Raw genomic sequence first — 16,138 nt, 5'->3', positions numbered from 1 at the left:
AGTTTGGTCTTCATATTCATTCAGTGTTGAACTTTCTGCTGAATTTCTTGACAAAGGGTGGAAATTACAGCAGCAGTTTAAAAAAAAAGGTTATCAGTTTCTTGATACCAGCATGAGATCCTATGACCTCACAGATCCTTGAGAAGTCTCCTAATGTTATTGATTTTTACTCATGCTCTCTATGCTCTGAACTAAAGCCAGCTGTCTAAAAGTATCAAAATAGAGTCCAAACTCTGACTTCAACTGAAAGTTGTAATGGGCTGCCTTTGCATGTCCCCTGAGCTCCTCTTACCAGTCAGTTGGGTTTTCTTGGTGTTAGGTGATGTGGCCAGCTCAGAAGCTGCTGGGTCAACATGAACTGAAAGTTACACATAAATGAAGACAATTGCCAACATCTCAGAAACAATTTACCACAGTCAGGCAAAAGGATTTAAGGTTTTGTTTTTCGTTTTTTCAACAAAGCAAACAGTCACATGCTTGGCTGCCTGACCTCTTGCTGAGAGAGTTCTCTGACTTGAAGGAAGGGCCATTCAGTCAGACTGAAAAACAGCTGTACCTGCTGAACAAAATAGGAAAAAACTCAGCAATATGTTACAGGATGGACTTCCTCCTCATCGGGAGCTAATTACTCCTTCAAAGGAGGAAAGGCTTAGCTCAAGGTTTTTGTAAAGAACTGGAAAAGCAGGGATGGGATCAGAATTGAGCTGGCAGTATACAGAGGGCAGGCTGGCTTAGAAGAGTGTGTGTACCCCCCTTTGGCATAGAACACATTTGCCACTTGTAGAATGGGCACCATTTTAGCCTTTCAGACCTGATGAAGAAAATGGGATTTCCTATCTCCGATGGCTCCTGGTACAATATAATATTTTACTTTAATTGCATCACTGTAAGAGAGGATCCAAACTCATCTAGCCAAATGGAGTTTTTTAAAGGGATAATAGAACTTGTAATACTGCCATTAAGAATTTTTTAATATGCAACTACTTTAAAGAATGCAATGCTTTTATGTTTTCAAGAAATTTTTTGATGAAATGTTCTTACTTCACTGACCCCCATGATCTTTGATGCAGAAATTCACCAGTTCTGACATTTTCATCAAGAAAGGATCTCAGGGCATTCTCAGCCAGGGTAGTAAATAACACAGGACCTGTTTCGGTTAAGCTTTAGTTGTAACCAGCACAACTTCTATGAACGCATGGGGACTTTAAACCTGGACCTTCACCATCCGAGATGGATGCCTCAGACTTAGGAATGTCACGGAAGGAGACTGCCTCTTATCAGAAGTGAAAAATTTTGATCTGACACACAGCAGGAGAAAAATGCAGACTTTTAAAATTTGTTGTGTGAGAAATAAAACATTTCTTGCCCAGGTGTCCTGAGAGCATGGTATGACGCAGTCTCTTGCCAGAAGACAGAGCTGATTCCAGCAGGGCCTCAAATGACAGGTGATCACCATCATGCTTTCAAAATGCTGGTGCTGTAAATGGAATCCTGGAGTTACACACTTGCACAGGCCCTGAATGTAGAGCTGATCCACACTGCAAACAAACAGGGAGTAATGAATTGCATCGAAATGGCATTGTTTTTGCAGCAAGGTCAAGAAAAGGAACAGAAAGATCATTAGCAGGAACAGAGAGAAAAGAAAGATTGCAGATTAAAATAAATTGTGTTATTTGCCTTGCACTGTCAGATCAAGCTTTAGCACACCCTTTTCCTCCTATTCCTCTTTCCAGCCCTACCATTGGACCATTCTTCATGAATTTGATCCTTAAGAATGAGCCTGCTGCTTTGGTATTTCTGGTAGCTCTGCACACATAGAGTATAAATTCCCTCCCCTCATGATGCTTTACCTTTTCAGAAGACCATCACAACTATTCCTGGTCACTCAAAAGCACACTTCAGTCACAATAGTTACTGAATATTCAGTCACAGAATACTCCCAATGTATTAAAGAGAGGCACAGAAGAAAAAAATTAAACTAAGTACAACAATCTTTCCAGTTATTTTCACCTTGTTTGTTCTACTCTCACCACTGAGTCTTTAAACTCTCTGAAAACCAGCTGTACTTTGCCATGTGTGATAGAGCCCTATGTAGTGATGATGGTTAATGGAGAAATGTAACACTTTAAGGGGCAGTACATCAGTTACTACATTAAAAAACACCATGAGAGATCTGACATGCTGTTTTTTCACAGAGGAGATAACGCAAATGATCAGAGAGTGAAGTGTTATGGTTATTTAAGCATGCACTGTTCCTCACAGGCTGTACAATTATTGTAATTCAGACTGTTTATTTCCATTCAAGGTCTGTGAGTAAACCAAATGGGGAGGTTTTCTGACCATAACATGTAGGCTTCATGCTTAGGATCAGTTGCTGGCCTAGAATTTAACAAGGCACTTAGGGACACAGTTTAGTGTTGGACTTGGCAGTGCTGGGTTAATGGTTGGTCTCAGTGATTTTAGAGGTTTTTCCCAACCTAAATGACTCCATGGATTTATGTGTCCATACCCACAGAGTTCTTGTGTTGAAATAAAATATTCTGATTCTCTAAGTAAGTTCAAAAGCATCCACTGTACACACCTGCTTATGGTGGCAGGGAGAGGAGAGGGGAGGACATTGCTTTTAAACCATCTTTACTTTCCCCTGCTGACTCTATAGAAATGAATCGACATTTAATCCACACATGGACAAGGTATATGTCAGATGGGTGAAGGCTGCTCACGGTACTTGTCCTTTGTGCTTGCAAATTCATGGACCTTTTGTAACCATTTTACATCTGTCTGGATGAGATTAACATTGACAGCACTTCTATGAAAGTGAGAAATGCTGAAATCAATAAACAGGGTGGGCAGGTGGCAGAAAGGAGTAGGGTTGTGGAAATCTTAATGCACACTGCCATATATCTTCACATTTCTCATAAGCAACAGGCACTCCATGTCTGATGTAGAATGCCTCACAGCAGCTCACAAGAACTCTACCTATTTGTCATCCAGAAATATTCCAAGGAAATACTGAATCCAGGTTGTTTTTTTCCTGCTCCACCCCGTGACAAACAGAACATGAAAGCCAAACTCTGTCTCCTGCTGAAGATAGCAGTAAGGAATACTGCAGATTCCATGGGCAACACAGGACTAACAAAACAACCTACTCAGTTCAAACACATTTCAGCTCAGTGCCCCTGCTTTCTTCTGAGCTGAGAAAATGATGACATTGGTGTCAGTGCTGCTTTTACATACCAATTGTGTGTGGTAGCTACAATGACTGTTTGGGCTTTTTCATCCCAATTTGCAAGACACAAGGAATAAGAACAAAACTCTGACAGCTTCTATGGCAAGGAGAACTGTTGTGCTCTAATATGAACATTACCAGTGAGCTACGTAATAGACCTTGAAAGATACAGCTTACAAAGCATTTCAAGCATTTTTCAAAGCACATTTTTTTCAAGCACAGTTATGTAAACTACTGCAAAGGGTTTGAACTGGTAATGCTGAGAGTTGTTTAACTTCAGCAGTGGTGGCAGGAAAGTGATATGGTTGGACAGAGACAGGGAGAAATGGATGAACGGGATATTCCTTGACCAAGTGGATTCATGACTGCAGCAGCTAATGTTCATATCCTAGTAGGATAATTTCCATGTTTGTAGGATGAAGCCAGAAACTCTGGAGCTTACTACCCATGAATCTTTCAAGCCAGACATTAAACACTCTGCTCTTGTTTGGATTGTATGAACACTGATCCTCCCTTAGCACTTGCCCTGCAAGTAAAACTTTTATTCATCTCTCTTGAGCTGAAGTCTCTTCATTGTTGGATTGCATAGTGAATATTTAGCACTTGCACTCTGTACTGTGACTCTATCATACAATGAGATATGATTACAGAGTCCTTGAGATGAAAACTATATCAATACAGTCTCATGAAACATGGATTGAAAATACATTATCATTTTGCATATAAAAATTTTGAGAGCAAAAATGGTAACTTACTACCCATTTCCATATTTCCCATGACAGTGGGACCCTGACCCAGCCTTTGGCTCTCTAGGAACATCATCATTCAAACAATTGTGAAAAATCTAAAATAAAAGTTTTTGTGTTATCAGCATTGCTCCCAGAGATATAGTGTGACATTATGTTGCTGCATAAAACCATGGAACCCTGGATGATAAGACTAACTTCCACACTCAGGGCACTGCTTTACAGAGAACAAAAATCCACTTTCAACTCTCTATAAATTTCCAATAAAACCTTTCATGAAGTCTACTATATGTCAGCTGAGGTTTCAGGATGCAAAAATCGGTGCTCTGCTATAAAATGACTATTGTACATTAAGCCACTGACATTTTCATATCTGTTGTACATCATCACATCCATTGCACTTTAGCAATTAGATTTCTGTACTCAGGCTTGCTCTGAATCTGTTTCCAGGATGATATGACCCTCAATGTTGAGCTACTTTAGCCTGTTTCCCTTTATTCACAGAACTCAATTGCCTTCTGTGGAGTAATTTTGGATTTGCACAGCCTGAGAGAAAAGCACTACTCCTGCTCCTTTGAGGAAAGTGATGATGAGGGCAATTCTTTTTGGCCCAGTGAAAAGACCTCATTAAACTGATTTCTGCACAACCACCCAATTCATTGGATAGAGAAAGCATGAAGGAACATATGGGTGGATGGCTGGAGCTATCCCTTCTCTCTTCTGATAAAACATTGTCCCTGTGTAACTCATTAAACCTTTTAATCTGCTCTCAGCAAATTTTCTCCATGTTTTTCCAGTTGTCATTTAGTATAGCTCGGCTGTTAGGATCAGACACCTGCTTTTACCCCCACAAAGTACCTTGCCAAGGAGCAAGGGACAGAAAGCTTAGGCGTGGCTCAGCTAAACCTTGCTACCCTTCCTGTTTCAGCATTTCTTTAGAGACATGAAACAGGTGGGCAGGGGTTAAAATTAAGCTCTGTCATGGCAAATGATCATGTATAATTTTTACTGTATCCTGAAATGAGGAGAGAAAAGAGAGGGCAACAGGGGGAAGGCTGTTACTAAAGCCAACTGCCAGCTTAATCAAGCAAGCCTCAGAATAAAATGAAGTGATGGCTCAAGCCAAAGCAGCCACCACAAATAAGCCAGCCAAAGCAGAGTGGTCAGTTTTTCTGCATGTGCAGGATGTATTGGCAGCCTCTGCTTGGCTTAGGCAGGATGACAGAACAGGAGAACATCAGCAACAGCTGTTCCGGCTGCTGCTTCAATATTGCCTGGCTGCCATCAATTTGCCATTAATTCCCTTCAGATGTACTGGGCTTGCCTCACTGCTTTTCTAAAGCTGCATGCAGCATGGCACGAGCCTATCACTCTTCCCATCAGACGTCTGATAATTGCACTGAGCTAGAGATTGGCAGTGACAGGCATTAATGGGGGCATTACCAGCACTATTAATGTGTGTTCGCTTTTCTGCTTCCCCTGCCTGCTCAGCTTGCAGATCTGTTCAACTGCTGGCAGTGAAATGACCTGATGCAAAATGGTACATGAATGAGAAAACATAGTTACAGCACTTCCTAAGTGTATATCATTTTGCATGACACCAAGTTCTTTTGCCATGTGTTACATCCTCTGTATGTACATCAAGGAAGGCAATATTCAGTACCTTGCATATGGAAACAAACCTACCTTATTTCTGTATGTTACTCTCCTCTTTCAGGTGCACTGCTTGGTAGTTGCACATGGCAAGATTGTGTTCTGATATGGTGGTTTCCAGGATAGCAATGTGCTCAGTCTGGGGATACCTCTGCATCCATTCCTATTCTCACTCACAGTCAGGAGTCTGCTTAAATTCACTTGGGCAAGTTCATCCCAGCGGCCTTGCCTATTAAACCACAGAGTGGCACCAGGGGTGGATGTGCCGTGTTTTCCTCACTGCAACACAGCTCAGTGTGCAGCTGGACTTCTTCACACCTTCGTGGCACTGCAGAGCTTTCCCACTTAGAAAACTCCTCTCAGTGAGGGCACATCACACCTTTCAAGTAAAAGGATGATGTTTTGGTTTGATTTGTTTTATTAACCATGAAGCTTTACATTCATGCAATGAACCGGAGCTCATCCTGGAAAAGACTAAACTATATTTAGGAATAGCCTGTGCAGGCAGTGTTGCTAATGCTGCCACAGTGAGCACCTGCTGGTTTTTAGTTCCTGTCTGTGGTGGATGAACAGCTTTTACATTCTTATAGTAACAACAGCTACCGGGAACAGGATTTGTTTTGCAGCTGCCGTGAATGAGCATGCATGCTGCCAACAGCACTGATTCCTGGGAACAAAGTCTGCCTGGCTTTGTTTCCAAATATTAACCTCCTGCACTAGGTGCCAACATACTTCACCTGTTTTAACACAGATGAGACCTCTGGAGAAGGACCTGGGGAAGAGGATCTGGAGGGAGGAGGATTTGCCAAAGGAAGAGTAACTGTCCTCCTGGAATTTTTCTTGTCTGTGAACAAAGGGACATAAACACTCTGAAATATGTAACCCCGCCTTCAGTATCTCAAGGAAATGTCTCATCTTGGCAACTTTCCCTTTCTCTCCAATATTTATTTCCTAGTCTCATCATTTACTGTGTGAAATACTGGTACTGAGTCAATCTTGCAAACAAACATGTCCTCTGCTGCAGGGAGCTTTATCCGGCTTCTCTGAGCAGATTTGAAAGTTAAAAAGCCCAGTTTTATGCTAGCAGAGTCTCTGCCTAGGCATAGACTCTGCCATAATCCTTACACCTGCACTGAGCCCACACAACTTTCGGCAGGGGCATAAATTAGGGGCAACAGATGCTCACCTGAATGGAGGGATATGGGTGTGCATCCAGGATATGCCTCATCCATGACCCAGTGCAGGATCTCAGTGAAATGCTGCTCTGCACATTTCCCTGTTTCTAATCTGCTTTGGCTTTCAGGGGACGAAAACCTAGTGTGAGGACCAGCAAGGAGACTGCACTGAGTTTCAGGGGGATTCATCCAGCCTGTTCCTCATGGGAAGGACCATGGATGAGCCAGCAGCATGCTTGTTAACCTGGGTGGATGTCCTTGTTGTCTGGGAAAGTTGGAAAAGCTGTTTCCAGTGAGGTAGGGAACTGCAAGAAACTGTAAAATACAGGCTGAAGGCAACTGAGGACTGCTGTGGAGAAATTTAATCTCCCCTAAGTCTGGGACCTTGTTGCAGTGCTAAGCTACTCCCTTCAACCAGACTTCTTACATACACATGGTTGTCAACTGACATAGTCACTAATATTTTTTTTATTATTATTTAGGTTTAACATCTGCTTAATGGTTTTATAATAATTTTAAAACATGATTTCAGGTTGAAATAAAAAATTGCCTTTTAAGATAATAAAATAACAACAAAGTGATTGTTTTACATCCAAAAGAAATAGCACAACAAACACTATGCAAAAAAATTGCTGTTTCAAATCTAAAGCTTTTTCTACAGAGAAAAATGGAGTAGACACCCTCCTTCATGCCCCCAAACTCTTGTTCTGACTGGGTTAGAGATTGTTTACTTTCCATTTTCTGATTTCTGCCTAAAAACCCTTTAGTCTGACTGGCAGAAGTGATGGACACTTAAAGCTGCAACTGTAGTACATGGAAAACTTGCTTTCACCTCCATCTCTTTTTTGCTTTGTATTTCTTATACGTAGAAAAGTGCTGAATTGCTTTTCATCTATAACAGTTATGGAGAGAGGCTATTTCTAAACACCTGTGAAGGAACTCACTGCCAACTGAAAATTTCACAGGAGGGCTCATGAAGACATGAGTGATTCTTCATGAAGACGTGGCTGGTGGGTGGTAAATAAGGTGAGGGACTGCACAGGACCAACATGGAGTCAGGAATGTGCTACACAGCTTCTGCCTAAGGGAACACCATCCATTGCATCCAGGGGCTGAGGCAGGATGAGCACAGCACAGATTGTGTGGCACTGGGAAGCTGTGGACCACCACCAAATGTAGACTCTGAATGGGATGAACTGCAGGTGTGTGGATGATCTCAATCTGGGCATTTCCTAATACAAGTGCAAGAATGTGCAGCCTTGAAAACATACTTTAATAGAAGGGGTCTGTGTGTACTAAACAGAGTGCAGAATAAGTGAATATCCATGCCTTTAACCAGCTTTGTTAGCAGCTTGTCTCTTGTAAAGAACAACCTCCTCGTTGGGCCTTTTCCCAATATGGAGTCCAAACATTTTTGCTTTTTGACCAACTAAAACAAAAAGCTAGGACAAGTCAACTAACAAACCTCATTCTTACCAAGCTCACTGTTTTTAGGCAACAGTCATTTGGATACATTTCAGATAAGCAGCCAGCCTTATGTATTACATAGTCAAACCCAAATCTCTTACAGTGTTCTCTTTCTACTATTAATCTTATATCCTATTAGTAGGATTTCTTGTGGCTTTTGTGGTGGCTGGTGCTGTGCTTTGGCTGGATGTGCGTGACCAGTTCTGGATGACCTAGGAATCAAAAAGTCAATGGAGAATACCAAACATGAACTTCAAACTTTATCTCAAACTTTATATCCCTTAATTAATTATAAAATTGATTAATTATATCATTGGTAGTAGATCTGGATTTGTATTAAATGACTTAGATAATAAGAAAACCCCTCTCAAGCAGAAGACAAGACATGGGGGACCCTTTCTTCTCTGGAGCTTCTACCTCTGTTCAGTGGAAAAGAGCATTTTTATAGGGCCTACTTGAACTTGAGGTATACCAAAGATTCCATCTGTTATTTAAAGATGTGTGATAGACAGATAAGATAAATCAGACTATTTATCCTTCAGCTCCAGCTGTGGGGAAAGAAGAAATGTAGGAAACCATGGTCTGTCTGGATGCATAACAGTGTATATAGTTAACTGGTGCCTGGCGCATGAGACAGGGTGTAAATGAACACATTCTTACAGCCCAGAAGGGAGATGGCTCAGTACCATCCTTCCCACTTTGCAAGATGAGAAGCTGGGATGCAGGGCAAGCCCAGGAAACAGATGCTTCAGGTGGTCTGTGTTTATCTGTGATATATTCCCCACCCTTCCTTGTTGTACCACACTGCCAAGGCAAGCAAGTGGCTCAGTGGGAGAGGCAGCTCCTCTCTGGAGAAGTTTTGCCTGTTCTCCTTCAGCAGGGTGACGCAGTTTTTCTTTCAGTGGGGAATCATAGCATGTGCTTGTGTGAGGGAACAACCTGCAACTCATGCATTCCGGGAACAAATCCCATTTAGAGGTACACCTAGGACTGTTCCCATTTAGAAGTATATTTGTGATGAGATGGTGAAAGACAGACAGTAGCATTCAAAGAAACAAAAAAATCCCCTTCATAAATACACAGTGTGGGACTGTTTCCTGCTTAGTACAACGGCACCACCATTGCCACTCTGTGAATACAACAAAGCATAAGTTACTCCAAGTGCCTGTGGAGTGAAGGAGCCCCTCTCCCTTTCCCCATGCTCCTGCCTTCTGTCACTCCTGCTTTAGTGAGTGCAGCAGTGAGGGACTGGTGGTAATATATCCTAGGTTTGGTATGTTCATCTCCTCTCCTCCTCCCAGCCCATGTTCCCTCAGGCGACACTTGCACGCTGAGATTTGTCTAGCACCCAAGTGAAGTCAGGTCAGCCTGCCACAGCAGAACCGCTGATGCTGAAGAAAGGAGAGTGGGTGGTTAGGAGCGATATGCAATCTGCCCTGCACAGAAGGTGTTTCCTTCTTATGGTTCTTCAAAATAAAGGTGGGGGGAGAAAGAGGGAGATGATCCAAGTGGTGGGTATTTAAAAAAAAATCATTCTGTAATGCTCCAAAGTGAACGACTTTAGCAAGACATGGAGGGCTGAATGCTGAGCAGTCATAAAAGGACTGAGAGGATTGGGACCCACTCTTTGCACCCACTGTGGCTCCCTCCAGATACAGTTCTGATCCACATTTATAAGTCAGGAGCCAGAGAAAGTCATAAATAATTCATATTGCAACACAAATTGCTTCCTTGAGGTGGTGGGTTATTTTGGATTTTTTTTTTAAAATCAACTTTGTGACATCAAAAAAATTAACATTTCAGACATGTGTGTTGGCATGCACAGTTACGTCCATAATTCATGAGGGCTTTTAAGGCTCTTTTAAGGTTCAAGAGGATCCAACAGTGCTGAAGTCATGGGACAAATCCCTAATCACTCTGACTTTATCCTCTTACACTTGGGCCCAACCTGCTCAGTGTTAAAGCACCCAAGATGTGGTAACAGAAGAGAGAGTCCAAGGTCTCTTCTGTGCCATGCAGTCTAGTCTTTATCACTCTCTGACTGACTTTTGAGAGAGATTAAACCTCCAAGGATTGCAAACCAGCAAAACTTAAACAAATAATGCTAGCTTCCAGAATTTCACTAAATTTTCAGTAAGCTGACTGCTTCCATGAACTAAATTTTGTCCAGGTACCTCTGTGAGAGGAGCCTAGTGGATTGACCCCAGGTACAGGACTTGGGCCCTAGGTGAGCTGAAATGTCCTGCCTTAGAAGTGCTGAGGGATTCTAATCTCTATCATGTGGCACAATGTGTACATCACATATGTACAATATGTACAGCTCCTCTGAGTTATTTTGGAAATGCCCATATTTAAAACAAAACTGTACTAGATGAAAGCTAATTTAATCAAGTGCATTTATATAATGACTTCCATATGAAAAACAATTGCTGAGATGAATTATGGAGACGGGGAGAAAATGAGTACTGTGAGATGACATAACACCAGTGCTCAGAAATTTGTAGTCAAGGGGGAAATATGCCAGATGTTCTGTAGTACTTAAAGCTAATGGGATGCCACATTAATCAGTCTTTAAGGCATCCTTCCATGCTTACGTAGTGGAAATTGCTATCTTCCTTTTAAATTTCACGTTCTTGATTTCATCACACTGAGTCTCGATTCAAGTCATCACATTGGTATCATACCTTTGAGTGTGTCAATAGCCCTTGACCAGACTGAGATTTTTATGCTCTGTGTGTCCAAGGGGTTTCCTTGGACATTTATTGCTAAGTCCTGCCAGAGGTACAGCATATATTATAGCTCCTAAATTGGAACAGTTCAAAGACTAGGTATAGGAATTAGCTGCTAAGAGTTGTGTGTTTAATTACACCCATTACACACTCCAATTACCTGAAACAGTTATAGCTGGTCCCAGGGAAACACTTAAGTGGTCCAACTAGGAGTTCACAATATATCCATTAATTGCTCTTTGTACCAGAATAAATCATCAACTTGCCACAGCCACCCAGAAAAGAGAAACTGGGAATGACCTCAATAATTTAAGTTCTACCCAGTTTGGAGTTTATCCTGTAATACAATGCCAAAACAAGGAACAGAAACTGAACCAGAGCCAGCAGGCAAGGTGTTTGGCTGACCAATTTAGGAACACTGAGGAATCAAACATCCCAAGCAACAGCCAGTCCTATTATCCCAAGGTGTTTAATCAGGAGTTGTCCATTCTCAAAGAAACACTCCCACGTGTGCAACACTTGGTCTTGAATTAACTATTTGTCCAACTATTAATTTTCAGGACAATTTCCTGAAAATTGCTGAAACTTTTAGGGAAAATAAAGGCTCAGATCCAAACCCCTAAGAAGGCAAATACATCCAGAGAATGGAACAGTATGTGAAAAGCTATTAGGATTGGAAAGGGAGACATATGAGATCTGTCTAGCTGAGAATAATCCAGGAAAGTCCTGAGAACTGCTGAAGAATTTATGTCTGCAGACCAAGCTGGAAAAAAAAGGCTGTAAATCTAATGCTTGCTAAGCTGTATCTGTTGAAGTGATGCCATGGTGTGCACAGTGATTGAATTTTAGCACATTAGTATTGGAGTCTAAGTTCTCTTCCACATTGACCAATTATTTTTACAAGTTTTAGAAGCTTAGCAAATTTTCTGAAAGGGGAAGAAGCTGTCCTAAGGAGATTTTAAAGCTCAAAAGCATTTCCTAGGTCTTCCCATTACCACTTGAAGTGCCAGCTATGTATCCTGACAGCAATTAGATCAGACCCAGCAGAAAAAGCAATTGAAGAACTAAATTGAAATCTTCACATAGCTGTATCCAGTGCACAGCATGCATGAGGCAGAGTAGCCTGTACCAGCTACACACAGTCAAAACAGAGAGATAACAGGATGCTAGGATGCTCTTGCCAGCTATTTTATGTGAGGGGTTTGGAGAGGCCGATTGTTGTCATGAATGAGGGCACAGTATCCCCCAGAATGATTGCAGTAGTCACAACACTGACCCACTTGTATGGAAACATCATCTGGCAAGGATACCAGCCAGCATCCTCCTCTGCTGCTTCCACTGCTTGCCAGAAATCGTTGTTTGTCAATCGGGGAGAAGAAAAGGAATGAAGTGTGCGAAGGGAAGCACAACAAAGTGGCAACAGGAACCCAGGAGTGCAGGGAGATGTTAAAGCAAAGGAGGAACATCTGGGCAGAGATCTGGCTCCTGCTGAATTCAGCAACAAAGTGCTTAATTGGCTCCTACAGGGCCAGAATTTAAGCCCTGATGAAGGAGAGTTTTTGTGAGTGGGATGAAAAGCACATCTGTGTGGAAGAAGTGTCTGGACTGTCTGAAGCTCTTGGGTAGTTTCAGCTGAGGATCTTTTATCCTGCATGTGTTTGTAGAAATAGACTTTACACGACCAAAGACCTTTGCATTGTTTGAAGTGCTCTGTCTTGGTATGGGGGTCTACAAAAAGAATAGCTAGAGCCATTAAAGCTCAACAGGGTGGACATGTCTCTTAATGGCACATAAATGAAAACTGTGGGTTACTCCTGCAAGGGGTCTCCTTTTTCTTTCCCTGGAGTCAGCTACTTGGGGAGATCCAAGAACAACAATTAATGAAGGGAAAGACTCTTCACAAAGGTTGGTGACACAGACAAGAGGATGCCTCAGAGGCTCCTAAGTCAAAGAGCAAGTGAGGGTTTGCCTGTGCTAAACTGACAGAATAGCAATAAGCAGATGAAAGGCAGAGTTTTAAAGCTGCTGTATAAGACATGCTGGACTTGAAGCATTTATGAGATCCAACCTTCTGGCAAAACACTAGTAGAACTACAGATGCTGTCAGACCATCACATGTACTGGAGGCAGGAAGCTTCCATGGGTGTGCATCCAACAGTTACATTTTGTTCCCAGTGTAAAGGCTGAGTGGGATGTAGAAACCCCGTGGGCGATGCTGCCTCTCAGGTACCAAAGCAACTACCAGAGGACAGAGGACACCTTGTTTCTGGGCAACACAGTTCACCATGCCGTTCCTCGGCCCTGGGGTACTTGGTTCTGCCTCATCCCAGGCAAAAGCCTGCCATGTGTGTTCCCTGTGTATGACCAGCCCGTGCCCTGCTGTTTTCTTTCTGGAGTTTTAGCACTAGATTATTTTTCCTCCTGACCTTCAATGGATCTGACTTGCTTTCCAAGTCACTTCTGTCTTCTGGTTAGGGCTTCCAAATTCTGTTTTCCCACCCAGGAGCAGCAGGGTCATCTAGAGAACCTTCCGTGTGGCAAGCTGACACTGCTGCAGAAAGGTAGCCTGGAGACACTCAGGACAAGTCCTCCCTCACCACTTCCCTCCTCTGGGCTGAGCACAACAGCTGGGGAATAACCTCTATTCCATGGGGGCTCCAAACATGATGAGATGGGGAGAAGGAACATTTTGAAGCAAGCAGCCAGGGTGTCTTGTAGGTGATTCCATCTTTAAGATGGCACAGGAGTTTCTCAGGAGCAGAAAAAGGCTGTCTGTTGGACATATTTTAAAATAATACTGGAATAAGTCCTGGAAAACAGTGTGGGGAATATCTGTGTTTTGAAGTTGTGGGTTAATTAATTGCTTAGATAATTTTGAAAGCTTCCCTCATTATTTGTCATAATAAACTCCCCTTCTGCCTTGAAAACAGACTTTCCTCTTAGTTACATCAGTATGAATCAGAAATCAATCTATTAAAGGCAAAACATCACACCAGCACAAAAGGTAAATCAGGAATTCACCTGCTGTTTCTTCTGGATAAGTCAATGATTGCCCAGGTCTTGGACTAAATTTTGCTATCCGTTTCAGAAATTTTCCTCCCATGTACTTCAGTTCTCGTGTACAGAAAAAGTAGAGCAGAATTTGGCTGGTTTGATTCTATAAAAACTAAGTTTTCATTGCCCAGTTCAATGGTCATTAAAGCTGGTCATTAAAGCTGGTCATTAATTATACTTCCATGTAATTTAGATGGCCATAGCTTAAGAGGTAACCCATCTCAAAGTCTGTGCGTTCTACATGGCAAATAAATCAGGCTCAAGAAATTTTCATTACTTAGAGGCTAACAAAAGGAAGCAAGGAATAACTTCAAAAGATGAACTTCCACTAGTAATTTAAGTTCATAGCCAACTATCTGTGATCACTAAAAATAACACCCCATAACACAATGAATATGATATGAATTAAAATGACAACCTTTGATTGTATCTACAGACCTCTTTTGAATGAAGAGCTGAATTAAGTTTATAGGAATGACTACAAAATACCTAAATGTTCCCCTTTTAAAATTCTTATCATGTTATGTATTTTATTTCTGTACTCTTCAGGACTTACATTTCTGCAGTTAAAAGGGCAAAAACCTTCAGGAGATCATTTAGAACTCCACTGACCACTGATTGTACACTATATTTGTAAAACTAGAGAGTGTACAAATCTACCTTTCAGTACTTGAGTCTTTTCCGATGCTGTAAAAACATTACTGCATCTATAAAATTCATCCCAAGGGAAGTGGTGTAAAGCCTGATGTAATAAAATGCACCTATCTCAATATGTGCATTCATTAGTGTGTGCAGAAACACCCCTCATCAGTCACGGGTGAGGACATGTTTACTGGCTGTCTTAAGCATCAGCTGGGGCGGGTTAGCGATTTTTGCAAGCAAGAGCACTGTGTGTAAGAGCATGAAGTGAAATGACTGGTGGCTATTTTTGCTGAACACCTAATTGACTGATCAACACGGATGAATGAAGAGCTGGGAAGAAACAGTGAGACACTAAATTCAAGACAAGAAAAATTATGGGATGACTTAGGGTGGGCTGACTGTGTGCAAGGGCTCTGCAGCTAGAGAGGTGGATGGAATAGGAAGGTGCATGGCCAGGTTATTACTTTGCCGTAGGCTGTGGACTGCTAATTAGAGCTTTGACTTCTCTTCCAGTCATTCTTTGGGCTTTAGCAGTTTCTTTTCACCTTTAGTAATTCTTTGAGGTTTAGCAGTTTCTGTATTTCAAACTAAAGCTTGGTAAGTAAGAGCAGGTTGCAGAGTAATACACAGAACCAAATATTTTTGAAAAACCCAGATGTGCTCTCCATGCTTGTGGACTCCAGCTTCACACAGCAGCAGAAACTGCTGAAATGGGTAGATAGGTTGTGCCTGAGGTATTCCACCTGTGCCCTACAATGCTGATGTGTCACGTGTTTCTGTTATTCAAAATTCCCCTGGAAGGATTTCCCTCTGGCCATTAAGACCTCAGGAGAAACCTGTGCACTGAATGCCAGGAGCCAAGAACTTTGCACTCGCCCTGCTGTCCTTCATGATCTGCAGCACTGCGTGCTTCAGCTGCTTTGCTGCTACAGATGGGCTGTTACAAGCCAGGGTCGTGTCCATGGGGTCTTAAACATGGTCAAAGTCAAAAATCATTACAGCCTAAAAAAACAAGAGTTGAGCAGGGTGGATACATCATCAGGCTTGGATTAAGCCACTTCATAAATATGTTTTTAAGGAATTGAAAGGAAACGAGGACAGTGATGTGAATGAATATGCTGAGGACAGAAGAGGAGGGATCTCTTAGCTCATTTGCCCCCTGGACAAGCCCGTTTTGCTCACATAACAAAGGCAAGGAAAGATGCTCATGCTGCAAGATACCACACCTTCTGATGGTGATAACAGGTCCACAGAAAAAGGTGGCAGCCTTGTGAAGATATTCTTGGCACAACACTCCCAGGGAAAGAACATAGCTCAAGAGGAAAGATGGAAGTTGCTACTTGACTCTGGAAGTAATAGTTCTCTCCTAGGTGATGTGCGTCATCTATGGATGGGCAATGAACTGTATTTCTATACATTTCTTTTTTCTAATTCCATCATAAT

The sequence above is a fragment of the Pseudopodoces humilis genome, chromosome 3 (assembly GCF_049639895.1).
Source record: "Pseudopodoces humilis isolate 2021_Gansu_Grassland_sample_001 chromosome 3, ASM4963989v1, whole genome shotgun sequence".
Taxonomy (NCBI): Eukaryota; Metazoa; Chordata; class Aves; order Passeriformes; family Paridae; genus Pseudopodoces; species Pseudopodoces humilis.
Note: the sequence above shows the minus strand (reverse complement) of the source record.